Source organism: Tenebrio molitor, chromosome Y (genome assembly GCF_963966145.1).
Source record: "Tenebrio molitor chromosome Y, icTenMoli1.1, whole genome shotgun sequence".
Taxonomy (NCBI): domain Eukaryota; kingdom Metazoa; phylum Arthropoda; class Insecta; order Coleoptera; family Tenebrionidae; genus Tenebrio; species Tenebrio molitor.
In genome coordinates this window covers 4,721,607-4,736,904 of record NC_091056.1, presented here as the reverse complement: position 1 = coordinate 4,736,904, position 15,298 = coordinate 4,721,607, and the positions used below count along the sequence as shown (strand labels likewise).

The window sequence follows — 15,298 nt, the reverse complement described above, 5'->3', positions numbered from 1 at the left end:
ATCAACTTGAGTATTACAACAGATTATTTCAGAAGGACGAATGTATGTAATTCGGTAAGATTATTTCATGAATAAAGTTGTACAATTAAAGTCCTTTAAAATGGTTGCAAGTTGCTCGTCAGAAGTTGACGATTCAAGTTGACATTTGATATAAAAATAAAAAATGTGACACTAGTATTCACCATTGTCTTAAAAATAAAAAAAAAACATTTGAAAAAGGACAATAAAAAATTTTCGAAAAATTATCGCTGTAATCCAAAAAATAAAGCCTTACCTACGATTGGTCGAAAACGATGATGAATGAAATAATCATTGTAAAAAACAATAGTAACGGCCATTGCCCCAGGAAAAAAGATGATCCGATTTTCACAAAATAATGTGATTTTTGAAATAAAATTATGATACAGAACAGACTTCCAGTATGAAATAATAGTGTATTATTATAACATGATGAGCAAGTACAGAATAAGTAAAGAATAAAAATCGTTACTTGCCAGTACCTATAATCCTATACTTTATCTATAGCAAATTTATCTGACTCTAAAAGCCCGACTAATAAACCAATAGTGTTCAATTATTCACCGAAGGGACACACGATGAAACCAACAACCAACCATTTCATTGTAATTTTACCTTAAAAATATTTTGCCATAAGGGTCATTTTTGTCTCATTCATAATTCTTGACAAATCAGGTAGAAACTCCGAACTAATATTCATTTCCTCATCTGCAGGGAGTAAATGCAGATTTAATCGTAATACTTTGGGAAAATACAACTACACAATGCTGCTCGCTGTATTTGGTGAATGTTATGGTTTTATTAGTCCGGCCTTGAAAGTCAGAAAAATGTCCTATACGATCAAATTGTAGGTATATTATGTACCTACAAAAAATAATAAAACTAATTCTTAGCTCAATATTTTTAATTTTTTAAAATTTAATGTTTCTTTTGTTAAAAAAAAAATTGGGAGAAATACAAAGGAAAGTCGGATAATTCGGACAAACTTCAAAAATTATAATTGTTGTATGCACTCTCGATCATAACTGACGACATTTGTAATTGACTCTTTTTTTTTGTTCGGTTTGTTCCCGGGATGGAAATAACTCTATTGAAAAAATGTTTTTGGAAAATTTGGAGAAAAATCTGGAAAAACGCATGCTACCCTAAATTAAAATTACATCCGTTTTTACTTTTGCGTTGTTTTGCGATCTGTCCAACAAATGTAGTTGTTTTATTTCAATACCTACCAATTTATTTCGCTATCGGATTGTTCACTTGAACATCGATCTTGCAATCGAAATGTAAATAAAACACCTTGAGATTCATTGTAAATTCAAATTTAATGGAAGAAAATAAATCATCATCACAAACTAATTTGCTGAAATTTGGATTGGACAAGACAACGTCTGTCGGGTCAGCTAATAAATAATAAAATGGAATAAAACAACAGTTTGCAGTGCAGCCAAAGCCAATTCAGATTTGGCATTGTAGGACTTGTCTTTCCAACACAAAATTTCATTTTATGTCCGTATTTAGGTACGGAACAGGACAGGATCGTAATCCTCTACCCCCTACTGAGCGTCTGTGACTAATTCAAGGTACCTGCGTCTCTCGGTTTGTTTGACCCAAGGAGGTTTGACCAAAATATAAATTTGTAAATAGAGGACCCACTGTACATCAGCTTCGAAATTTCTTTCAGGTAAACGCGAGCCTTAACATAAATGTCACACTGGCTACTGGCACCGGGTGCCGGCGACCTTTTATTCATTCCGAAATTCGAAAATGCCGTAGCTGCACTCCCTTCTTTCAAACTAAAATGAGAGAATTTGTTACCACTCGTAGACAACACTCTATACACAGAAATGTTTTCTCGTGAGCGTAAATATAGACAAGGACAAGCGTGAGACCGCGACGCATGTGCTGTGTACTGCATACATGGACCAGTGACGTGGAAATAGAATAGACGGAGCGTAAGATAAAGTCCATTCATTTTGTATTGAACTTTTCAAGGCCAAATAATTTAAATTTTGGCACTGTAATTATGTTTTGTAAATAGTGACGTGCCTATAACCAACATAATGTGATTTAGCAATGCTCAATTCAACGTTTACGGTGTTTACCTGCATGTCACTATATACAAAACATAATTACAAAGCCAAAAAATAAAATTATTTGACCTTGAAAAGTCCAATACAAAATGAATGGACTTTACACCGCTTTGATTCCCACCTGTACATTTTTGCCCTTACCAAGATGGCCACCGATTGTATTGCTGATTGCTATTGCGAAAGTTTTATAGTGATGGGGATAACAAAATAAATAAAAGATACATTAAATAAAAACGGACAAAAGCCAAATCAATTTATCGATGTTTAAAAAGTACAACCTTTGTTAAATACATAGTAGTAAATTTAACGAATTTGTGTGTAAATTGGGATTTTTTTGGCATGAGTCGGCCAGTTTAAAAAAGGCCCAATTTACACACGAACGAGTTGAATACAACGTTTTTTGAAGTCTAATTTTGGTATAACTAAAAAGTATTTGTTTGATTAATATAAAATAAGTTAGAGGGTAAAGTAGCAAAAACAACATTACAGATCCTTGTAATGATATTATCTATAGAAGGATTATTGTTCTTTTTTCCAATTTATAAAAACAACAAATACGATACCTCCGCAACCCGCGCAACTGCCACATAAATGTTAGGCAAATAAAGAACAGATTTGCTATTATTGCTGCATAACTTGCCCTTACTTATAATGTTGCATATAGGAATCAACGTTTTACATGGTGATGCTCCGTCTATTCTATTTCCACGTCACTGACATGGACAGGTGATAGACATTAGAAAACGGAGAAAACGTTGTGGTTATGTGGTGTGTGGTCGTTACGTTAGTGACGGTTTTGGTGTTCAGAGATATTTCTTTTAGTGTGGTTAGGTTAAAGCGAAAGGTTTTAAAATTCGGTATGATGTCTCAATAATTCTATTAATAAAAATCGATAACGAGCACGAACAGGATTTCGAGTAAGAATCAATTGGTGATTTTTTACTTCATGAAGACGCAAGAAATCGCTGTCGAAGTGGGAAGTTTGGTGACTTTTCATGTTCAACTAACTATTCAATAGTGCTGAGGTGCAGATCCGATTTGAATCAGGAGATACGAAAAGGAAGTTTCTCGACCAGGCATTTTTCCATCGGTAAGTAAATGTACCTATCTTCTAACAGTAACGATTTTACTTATTGTCCCAAAAGTTTATTTTTTGTGTCTTCATACTTCCAGTTTAGGAAAGTTAAATTAATTTTCCGTTAGTTAACCCTACTTATGCGCAGTCTTTCCTAACATAGGTACTTAGTCTTGGGGTTAATCCCTCAACGATTGGCACCTTAAGGTCACAGAAACTAATAAAACCGTTGATTTTAATACCTACCAATGTAAAATCAAAATTTTGACTGTTTGTCGCACTCAGGGATGTTGGTTCCTAATTTTGATGTTGAAGTTCATTTCTTAATCAAATAGGGTAACGGGTACAGTGATTGGCCACTTAAGCATCTACCTAAACTTTGACAGATTAAAACATAAAGTATTTTATACTGTCGTGTCAAAAATAAATTACTCCCTAGGATTTAGCGATATTCGTTACTAGGTTGCCATAAATTTGGTTAGGTTGGAGGCTATGTGGTTTCTGGTGACAAACAAAAGATATGTAAAAAATGTAAGACAGTAAATTAATTGTAACAGTTGCAAATGACTACTTTCTCGCTAAGTGATAGATGATTTTTGGTTTCACAATCAATTTTGGTTACTGGCGGCATATTTATTTGGATTTTATCTCTCAATTCAAAGTAACCAACCTTAGGCATTCAAATAACTTTTGAAAATTCTAGTTACACACAACATGAAAAATGTTATTTCCCTAAAAGTTCAAATTCTAGGGAGTAATTTATTTTTGACACGAGAGTATATATGTACATATACAGGATGGAACAAAAGTATCAAATATTGGCTGTAACTTTTTAATTTGACAATTTATGAAAAAATGTTTAATATAAAAGTTGATTGGTGTATTATCCTGCATCATCTGGTCTTTCTAGTTTGTTCCTATCTTCTTTTGTTTCGCTGCTATGGCTATTTTTTAATTTGAAAAATGTTTAATATAAAAAATGTTTGGTTTATTATCATGCATGACGTTCAACAAAAATTGTCAAATTTCCATGGCATTCTTGATATTGCATTTTATCACTTAGTAAGTTAATTTTTTTTTTTTTTAAATTTCATTCTTTTTCCCCATAATGGAAAAACTGTATTTATGAATACAGAAAGATACGCTTGTTTGAAAATCACACAAAAAATGTATGGGTGCTATTTAAAAAACCAAAGTTGGTTGCCATAGCAGCGAAACAAAAGAAGATAGGAACAAACTAGAAAGACCAGATGATGCAGGATACACCAATCAACTGTTATATTAAACATTTTTTCATAAATTGTCAAACTAAAAAGTTACAGCCAATATTTGATACTTTTGTTCCACCCTGTATAATAAATAGCACATTATACGCTAAGAATTGTGGAAAATCAGATGGTGCTACTGCATTTACTCAAGATAAATGTTTACATAACAATTCCAACACATTTATTCAAAATTGCACAATGCAAGCAGGAAAAACACTTAAAATAATCATTTGAAGTTATCGTGTCCTTTTTGAATTTGAGAACGCAGGGTATGTGGTACGTTCTTCGACAGGTCGTGCATTTTACGCCATTCTGGCTCATGTTTATATTTTTTACACAAGTAAAGGATATTCCAGTAGTTATGGTAGTATTCTTGAAAGGATTATGGATGTTTTGACGTTCTTGCATTGCATGATCCGTGTAACCTTTTTCACTTGTCAGTAAAATATCTGAAATAATTTTAATTTTTTTTGCCTGGGGAATCATTGTCAACATTCTGAAAAATCTTTCTTACAACAGAACTATTAGAAATTTGATTTTGCTTTAACTTTGGTTTATCATATGACTTTCTGTGTTATTTTCACTTGCAGCTTCAGCATTTTTTGGAGAGGTGAACTTGTCTGATTTGTTTTCTTTTTTAACAAGTAATATATCAATAGTTTGTTGTGTAGGACAATTTGCTGCCTCATCATTGCTGTTTTCAATAATTTGAACTTTTTACCTTTTTTTTTCCAATTTATCTTTTAATTTGTTTTGTTGCTTTTGTTGCTTCTTCTGTTGTTTCCGAATTCCCTCGGTTTTACGTCTTTGCTTTAGAGATTCTTCCCGTTTCTTTTTTCTCTTTTTGAGGGCACACATTTTTCTGAGGTGCTAGCCAAAAAATTAGAGAGTGGCATTTCGTCGGTAGTAAAATTATCAATTATAACGGGCATATATTCTATGTCAAAGTAAGAATCGTTTTTCAAATCATCAGCTTCAATAGTATTTTGATTAGCCGAATTCTGTGCATCTTCATTCCAATAAATTTCAGAGTTGTTTATATCTTCACCTTGAATAATATTTTGATCAGCCAAATTCTGTGTATCTTGATTCTGATCCTGCTTGTCCAAATGTCCTTCTTCAGTATGATCTGCTTCATCGTATTTATCGTTATTGAAATCTTCTGTTTCTATGTTTTGATCTGCTGAATGTTGTGCATTGTGAGTGCCATGCATTTCATCATACAAATTCTTTTATAAGGCTAAATCTTCATTTTCGGTATGGTCAGCATTCATAGAGGCAAGTAGTTGATATTTTTGTTCACCAATGATGCCTCGAAACTCTTCTAAAGTAATGAATCCTTTTATATTTTCCCAACTAGTACTTGTATTACTTATTTTTTCCCCACACATTATCTAAAATCGATCGGCACTTGAGTTTTTCCAGTCATTGGCACAGTTTCATCAGTTAAGTTTCACTTAACGACTTAACCTAGCTGCAATCAAAGACTACGGAGATGAAGATCAGTGTTGTCATGTTAAAAAAAAATTGCCCCCAGAAGTCTTGCTGAAAAATCCCCAAATCACAACAAAAAATCTCCAAAACTACATCCGCCTTTTTAACTTTTCACTGGGAAAAATAAGAAATTTACGAACCTGTTAAACAAATTCGTAATATGAAACTTTTAGCATGTAATAGTTATTTTTGGCACGTAAACTTGTGAAATGGATGAATCTGATGTATGTTGTTACTTTCGGTTGCTTAATTTTTCTAAATACAATAAGTGAAAGTACCTACCCACTTAATATTAAAAAAAACTAAGTTCTGATCAACTTGCATTTATTTATACTTATGCCAATATTCAAACGTAACGTAAATAAAAAACATTAAAAAAATAAACAACCAAGGTGGCAAATTACAAGTTTGGTTTTATGATGAAAAAACTTGGAAGCTATGATTATGAAAATTAGCTTAAATCGTCACTAAACTTGTGTATATATAATATTTAAATTGGGCAAGCACAAAACACATTAATTTTTTTCTAATTTGTTTTTCAAAAAAGCCATCGCAAAAAATCGTCATTTCGATAACTTTCTTTTTCTAGCATTAGCTTTTTTTCTTCGGCGCAAATTAGCGCAAATAAGACGAACTATCTTTTTTTAGTAACTTTTTCGGCCTTGTTTTTGTATTTTCAGCCTCGTGGTGCCATATTGCTATGATAAAAACAACAAGTATAATATCTTGTTGAAAATTGCGTAAACACAACATAAACAATAAATTTATTGAGAATTTGCAATAGCAGATATCACTCCAGGAACGAAACAGTCATCCTGGGAACATCATTATCATTTTGAGAACATACTATCATGTCCGGGAACGTTCCCGAAATGACCGTTCACGAAATGACGTTTTCAACTAAACGCTGTTTTTTTTTTGACGGCAGCCATTTTCGACGCGGTCTGACATGGTTAGTGTAAAATATTTCAGGTTATTGTTTTAATGTTGTAATCTAAAAGGAATTTTTTCAATATTCCAAACTTATAAACGCATTCCCGGAATGATGACCTATTGATGTACGCTCTGTAAATAGTGAATTGAAAGGTACTTATCACTTAATTATAATTAATTTGGCGAAAAACACTTATGACGGCCGGTTATAATATCATCTCCTACCACAAACTGCGGCTAGCACCTAAAGGCTGTGTTCATCATAAATTCTTTTCAGTTAGTTACTGCGTTCACTGAAATGATGCATACTTTGTGTGACTGTAGCGTTACAAAACGCCACAATGGCGATTGGCCGGAGTAGGAGGCCACGAGGTCCTACTTATGCTCGCGGGACTAATAGATCGCTGTTCGAAGACCCGGAACTAGCAGATAACGCACGGCATTTGGCAACGCGACGCGCCCACCCTGCCTTCAAGTTTTTTTTACGTCGCTCATTCCGGAAGCGGAAAGATCAATTTAGTAGAGTCACTGGTGCCAGCCACCACGGGGGGGCTGGAAGAACACATGTTACCCCCGCAAATGTCAGGCTGAGGTGGCCTCACGCCTCTAGGTTGGCGAGCTGCAACCTATCTTTCAGAACCCCACTTTCACTTTCTCTTTCTCTTCACTTTCTCTTCTTCTCTTCTCAGCGATAGGTGACCGTACGGCGATGTTGGGTCCCTTTTCCTCTTTAGTAACTTGCCGGAAAGTCATCTCCTTCTTTTCAACCCCATCTTTCTTCCTGTCCTTTTTTTTTTGACCTGCGAGTTACGGCAATTAACATCAGGATAGACGTGCACGACTTACCGACACAATACCGCTCCAAAATCTGAATATTCCCGCTCGGTATAATTTCGACGGTAAACAAACCGACGCCATGACGGTCCACCTGTCATGACACGCGCACGTGTAGTACCACCGGAAATGCACATTTTTGATTGCGCAGTACCACGCAAGCGCAGCACGCCTTAACGCACAAGTGAATAAGGTCGAGAATCGCGCGCGTGACGATTTTCGCGATTTATGGGACTGCGGTGCCGAGATTAAAAATGCGGAAGTCGGACACTTCGTCGAGAGCCGTCGAAGCGACGCCAGCGAAGCGCATTTCAGAGTTCGTGGTCGAGTGACCCCTCGTCTTGTAGAGGGGTAGTTCGATCCAGTTTAGAGTTCGATCCAGTTTAGAGTTCGATCCAGTTTAGAGTTCGATCCAGTTTAAAGTTTGATCCAGTTTGGATAATTTGATCCAGTACCGTACCGTGCCTTACCGTACCGCATCTTTATAGTACCGAAAATTTTTGAGTAGCGGAGTACCGGAAGGACTTCAATTTAGCGCCAAGAACCCCATTTTTCGCTGAAAGGTAATTACCGAATCTTCCGATTTTCACAACACTAACGACAATTCGTTAGGGGTCGTTCGCAGGGGCGATCGTTCTTTAGAGTGGTCATCGCCAGACCGCATATCGCTCATTAAGGTCGTCGGACCACGCATCGTTTCATTGGATATCGTTTCGGAAGGACTAAAGAGTATCGTCAAGGTCACGCCGCAAGTCGAATGGACGCAATCGAGGACACACCACATTACCGGCATAAGATAAGTCGCCACATTTTTTTAGCGGAATCATAAAAGTTTGCGCCTCAAATTTCCCGCTTCTCATCAATTAAAACCTTCTCATATTTGTAAAATTTCATATTTCAATTATCTCAAGTTTTTAGTAAGATTTCACAAAGTTCAAGTTTTCAATTTTGCATTTCAATCATTTACCGCAGTTCTTCTACTTTCAGAGAATTTGCAATTTTCAAATAGCCAAATAGTCGAATTTTCGGAACTTGTCCGACCGCAGTAATCTGACATTTGTTAGCATAAAATCACAGCTAAATCAACGTTGTAAATTTATAAAAGCGGAAGACTGCGTTTCGTTTTTTTGTTTCACATATGTAACAGATTCTCCTTTTTTACATCGGAGTTGTATTAATTTTAAGTTTATTCACAACAATAAGTTACAAGGTCACCTGTAAGGGAAAGCTTTCTTAATAAGACCAGAATAAGAGTATTATATAAGATCATCAAGGTGAACTGGTTCGAAATTTCCAATTGCACAGAATTACGTAGAGTAACGTTTGCCAATTCCACGGACCAGTGCACCCTAAATAAGCACATCTCATTTCCTGGACTGTTGGCCCTAAAATTGAATAAACTCATTTATTTAATTCCAAGGGATTAAGTTTTTTTATTTGTGTACTGTCTCCGAAGTATAAGGGAGTACTGAGCACTTGTCCCGGCAGCTGGACAAGCTTAACAACAAGCTCAAAACAATAGCTGCCTGGCGCCCATTTTTTATTTTCCGAACCCACGCCCTCTGCCCCGAAAAACCCCCTGAGAGCCCGGAGCTGTCACTGGCCAACTTTTGGTCACATGACAAAATATTTAAGCATATTTCTATTTAAATTAATTAGATTTTTTGAATAATAGTTAAAAAAATTAGATGTTAAATAAAATTGGCCGCTGATAAGTAGTGGAAATTGTTAAATATCGTTTATTTTATGGGAATTCCTGGTGTATGTTTCTAAGGATCGATCCTTGGGACGCGTTCTCGAAATGACTTTCCATACATATACACTCACCGGCAAAATTAGCGGGAAACGGGAAAAAATTTAATTTTTTTCCAAAAAAAATAATGTATTTGCTAATTTTACAAAAAATCAAAATAATCTAGAGTAAACAACAATAACTAAACACAACGACACCAATTTAAAGAAAAAATGTATGAGAAAGCAAAAAAAAGGCGTTTAAACATTTTTTTTCCTTTTTTGTTATTTTTTTGTGTATGACAAAGACATTTAATTTTAATAACGTGTGTTTCCTCCACGAGCTCGTATTAATGCAATCATTCGCCTTGGCATGCTCCTGATGCTATTGTCAATCAACTCTTGAGGCAAATTGTCCCATTCTTCCAATAACATGGTTTGCAGCGCTTGGGTAGTTTGGGGCGCAGGAATTCTAGCCTTAACCCTTTTGCCCAACATGTCCCAGACATGTTCTATAGGATTCATGTCTGGAGACCTAGCAGGCCAGTCCATCTTGGTTATCTCTGTCTCGGTTATAAAGTTTGTTACGCAGCGAGCGATGTGCGGACGGGCATTGTCCTGCATTAAGATGAAATTATCGCCAATATGTGGAGCAAAAGGTACCACATGATCTTGTAAAAAGTTTGTTATGTACCGATCAGCATTCAAAGTGCCCATGTCAACGATTACTAATTCTGTGCGCGCTCCTAAACCTATTCCGCCCCAGATCATAATTGAGCCTCCACCAAAAGGGACTTTTGGAGTGAAATTACATTGGGAATATCGTTCTCCTCGACGTCGCCATATTCTTTCCCTCCCGTAGATTGTGTTTACACAAAAACGGCTTTCGTCGGTGAACAAAACTTGACTCCATTGGTCAATATTCCAATTCTCATGTTCACGGCCAAAAGCTAGTCGTGATACTCGAGGACGTACCTCAAGTTTTGGAACTTTTGCTGGTACGTATGACCCCAGTTCAACTTCCTTGAGCCTTCTTCTCACCGTTCGTTCACTTATCTGGACTCCTCGGACCTCTTCTAAAGCACTTCTGGTCTGCACTGCTGTTTGACTTCTGTTTCTCAGAGTTTGCAACACTATGAAACGATCATCCCTGACTGTGGTTGACCGTTTTCTGCCCTGCCCTCGCCTTCTGTCATACGAACCAGTCGCTCTATACCTCAAAACATTGCGATTAATGGTTGATTTTGATGCTCCGAGGGCTCTAGCCACTGGGCGATACGTTTGAGCACTTTCAATCAACGCCACAGCCCTAGCAACATGTGTCGGGGCTAAATCTCTCATATCATGTTCGTCTTCTTATAAAGTTCAACAGAGCAAATGAACTAACCTTTGATAGGCTACCCAAGAAATTAAAACCCAACTTTTTCGAAGTTACTGAGATGCCGAAATTCTTAATAAATATTCAAAGGATGCTATGACTTCGTCATGAACGGTTGACAGCTCTCAATTTGGTATCAAATATTAGTAATAAGGCAACTTGATTTGAAAACAATATCAAACTCAACCGTGATCCGAAAAACCTAACAAAAATATTATTTTTCTGCGTGTCTTGCTAATTTTGCCGGCGAGTGTATCTTGAAATAATATTAAATATTATCTACTTTTGAAGTATATTGTGTGATGTACAGTTAAAACAAATAAATTTTAGTATTTACTAATGTTCACTTGTGCAATAAAATGGTAATTTTTGTAATTTATTTGCTGGCGAAGCAAATTTGCCGCCTTGGTGATTTTGAGCCAGATACTGTCATTGCATTTTTCATTCATATTTAGTGTTTAAAAAGGTTTTCGCACGATGACAGAACCGATATGATCCTACCTACCCATTACTTTCGTGATTTCAATTGCTTATTATTGTTATTAAATCATACTTTGTTGAGAGAGGTATTTTTCTGTCAGAACTTGACATTCATTAGGCTGACGTTAAAAGCTGTCTTTGTTTTATGTGCATTATGATAATGCCGAATAATGTAATAGGGGTCGAGATTGCTTTGTAAATTGTCTTTTGGGTTGTATTTTTACCTTGTCAGGCTCGTCATCTTAGGTGAATAACCCTGTATAAACTGGAAAAGTTATTTTTTATATTTTTACCAATATCCAAAATTTCAGAATCAGTGGGTTTTTTCCAATTACTTTTTGTAATTTTCTTTTTTTTTATGGTATGTTTGTTTAAATTGAATTGGGTTGAAAAACGTTTTTCACACACAAAGCACATGACACCCATCTCTCTGAACTAAATAGTAAAATCAACAATAGAAAAACACGAAAACTTATCTTGTCAAAGTTAGGAATTGGTACTCGAACTCCAACACGACAAAAACACGATGAAAAAACACATCAAGATCACAAGATCACGTGACATATTTTGATCAATCAAATGACGGAATGCAAGGCATGTGGCGTTCTAGGCGTCTTCATGAGAAGAACGCGGCAAATTTGAAAACAAGAATTTATATTTTTATTTGTTGCCATATTTTTTATCATTGTTATTTAATAACAGTAACAGGTATATTTTGCCTGATAAATGAATGGAAGTAAGTATGTATGTACTGAAAGGTAAAGTAATATTGTCAATTATTATAATATACAGGTGTCCCAGAACTCGCGGATCAAATTTAAACCGTATATTCCTTGATCGTAATGAAGGTAAAAAACGTTTAGAAAAATAGTCAGGGTGCAACAGCTTTTTAGTTATGAATTAATCAAATTGACCAATAGAGCTCGATCTAATTTTTCCTTTATGAGAAAACTGAGTACCTTCCCTCAATTGCCAAGCAACGTATAATTCGAAGAATCATAAAATTATATTCAATATTTATCTGGTCGACTTGTCGGAACAAACGTCAAAAGTGGCAGGTACTTTTAAATAACCAAAAATGGGATAATTTCGCCAAAAGGAGGTGAACAAATGTATAGAATCTAAATCAGGCAACACAAGATGTTTCTTCTTCCGGCAATGAATGAAATATGGTTTGTTATGAGTGAAAATTTCCAGAGCAATTGTAACCTTGAGGGGTATGGGAAATTGACGGGAGGGATATGATGAACTGAACCTTTGTTGATGGAAGGTAAAATGGCGACGTAGCGTCAAGTGAGTAATATTACTACCTTAAAAATCTTAGTAAAAAGTGAAATATGCAGGGCCTGTGAAGTGAATCGGAATCACAAGAAATTTATCCTGACCCCTGTGCACACTCTGCATCTGCAACGTATTAGCGCAGCTACACGAGCGGGACTTTTCATCGTCCAAATGAAAGAAAAGACTTTTAGGAACATTCTTGACATTGCAAAAAAAGGAGTTACACGTAGGTTTTGAACAACAGATCAAGCATAGTGGCAGTTCTGAAAGAAAGAAGACAAAACTGGATTGAACTAACCTATTTATTTTAGCATTATTATTAGTAAAAATTTAAGGACTAATTTTATAACTAAACGATGTAGAATGCAACAAATGAAATAAGAAACATGCAAAATAAAGTGTGTTCAAAATGACCACCTTTCATCTGAAGGAATAGGCGAGCTCGTTTTATTAAATTTTCCTTTGCCAGTCTAAACATATTAGGAATAAGAGTAGCCAGTGTTTCGTGAATTTGGTCATTTAGTTCTAAAATATTGATAGGTTCGCGGTAAATATAGTTCTTCAAATATGCTTCTACCGTCGTCATGAAAGGACTGAAGAACAGCATCTTCAGTCTCTGGCGTTCTAACTTCGCGCGGGGGACCACCAATTTCTTGTCAGGTACGCACCAAGGACCCAGTGTCTCGAGCACGGTACACCAACCATAGAAATACGTTATAATTTGGATGTGGCAAACGTCGTGGAAAACGTATTGCATATTCCCTTGCATCCTCACGTGCATTGCGCCGGCCCTCTCCACAAATTATGAGCATTTCGGCACACTCTGCAACTGTATACATGATTTCAATACGAAGTTTGACAATTTCGAATCAAATTATAACTTGACGTTGTTAAAATCTTCACAGTTGCCCAAACATTTACTTGAAATTCCATACTATTCTTACTAGAATTATGTTGCTAAGCAATTCAAACCGTTGGTTAAATTGACGTGAAATTCAAATTAACAGCGTTCTTCTGATTGGTCAACTTTAATTATTCATTACAAAAAAACGATTATACCCTGCCCTTTTTTTTAAACGCTATTGCTTTCAGTTATCACCAAGGAAAACGCATTGTAAGTTTGATCCGCGAGTTCTGGGACACCCTGTATAATTATACCTGACAAATGTTTTTTAAGTTTTGATTATTAGTATTTTGAATTTTAATACTTTTATTTCTATTTTCTAATCGTGCGCCCCAATGATGTCTCATTTTTAAAAACATAATAAAAAATAAATTAGAGACCTCTTCACTGCATAAGTTTATAATAGGCACATTAGGCAGAGCACGAATAATATGTATGAAATCTTCACTTAATGAGTTACTTTTTAATAAACTGGTGAAATTTTCATTATGCACCAGTTCAATAATTTTTAAAAATTGATAAACTGTATTGGATGGAAACAACAAGCCCTCGTTGACGTAATCCAGAGCATCACTTTGTCGAAAATATGTAAAAAGTTGATGTTCTCCCACCAAGAGTTTTTCTTTATCCAAAATAATGAATCTGCAAATGTCATAATTATGAAGTTTTAAACATTTTCGACAAAAATAGCCTGAGACGTGATAGATAGCATCTGCATCTAAAACTGACACACTGTTAACTAATTCTGGAATGTGACCGTTATCTGGTATTGTAACAGAAGGCATGTTTCTAACTTGCTGTTGCACATTTGACATGCTCCTCAAAGTGGTCAGCATTATATTAAAATCCTCTTCACAATTTGAATTGGAAGACAATTTGGAAATACTTGTAATATAAGTATGCCTTAATCCATTTTCAAATTGCTCAATACTGGAATTCTTACAGCAGCCATGTTGTTGTCTTACAACTGAAAAAAAAATTCTCAAGTGGATCTTGCTGTAAGTGCCTGGTCAATAATTTGGAAACACCATAATCTTCCCTCAGTTCTTTTGCCAGTAACAGAACACTGTTTATGGTAAATTGCCAACCATTTAAACAAGGAGGTCTTTGGGCTCCTACAAACCCAGCACTTTCAAATTTTTTGTATATATCACTCACGATGACTTTCTCATGAGGCGAATGTTCAGAAATGCCATTTCGCATTTTGATTTTATTTGCATTTACATTGTGGATTATAGGAAAACTCGAGTCAGGTAATGTAGATACCGTAATGGGATGTGATTTTCTATGAACTGTAGGTTATAGGTATAAGCCAAATGGGCTTTTTTTAGGAAATGATCAATTTGAGTCCGGTAGGTGAGTTACAACAGGGAAGCAATACTTACCAGACTTGCCAGACCAGACAAATATCAAACGTAGCGCACCATTGCAACATGGCATTGTTAATGAAACAACGGCTCGGGAACTTTTTGAAAGTATCTACAGTTTACATGTTGAAGAATGTGGGATGTTCATTCAAATGGTCGGAAAATTGGAAAGATTTTATTCATCTGCATATTTATTTGAATTATTAGATTCAAGATACAATAGAAATATGGCTATAAGAGATATTAAATGTAAAGATTTATAATGAAATAACTTTCCTCCTGAAATAATATTTTTATATTAAAATTATTTTCAATTATAACTCTTTTTTAGCATTTTTCTAATCGGTTGTCCTCTGTGATGTCTAGGATCCACTAATTTCGAAAGTAAAGCCCGAAAACAAAATTTTTCAAAGTGATTTTCCATAATTTCACATTCTATTGCCTT

The 15,298-nt window shown here is 35.4% G+C and overlaps 1 long non-coding RNA gene across 1 annotated transcript; it reads left to right on the top strand.

Moving 5' to 3' along the window:
* The first annotated feature begins 7,203 nt into the window (after positions 1-7,203).
* Positions 7,204-14,780, top strand: LOC138140569 (uncharacterized). Its single transcript, XR_011162613.1, has 3 exons — positions 7,204-8,275; positions 8,325-12,594; positions 12,645-14,780. It is a non-coding gene; the product is annotated as an uncharacterized lncRNA (long non-coding RNA).
* Positions 14,781-15,298: the final 518 nt, after the last annotated feature.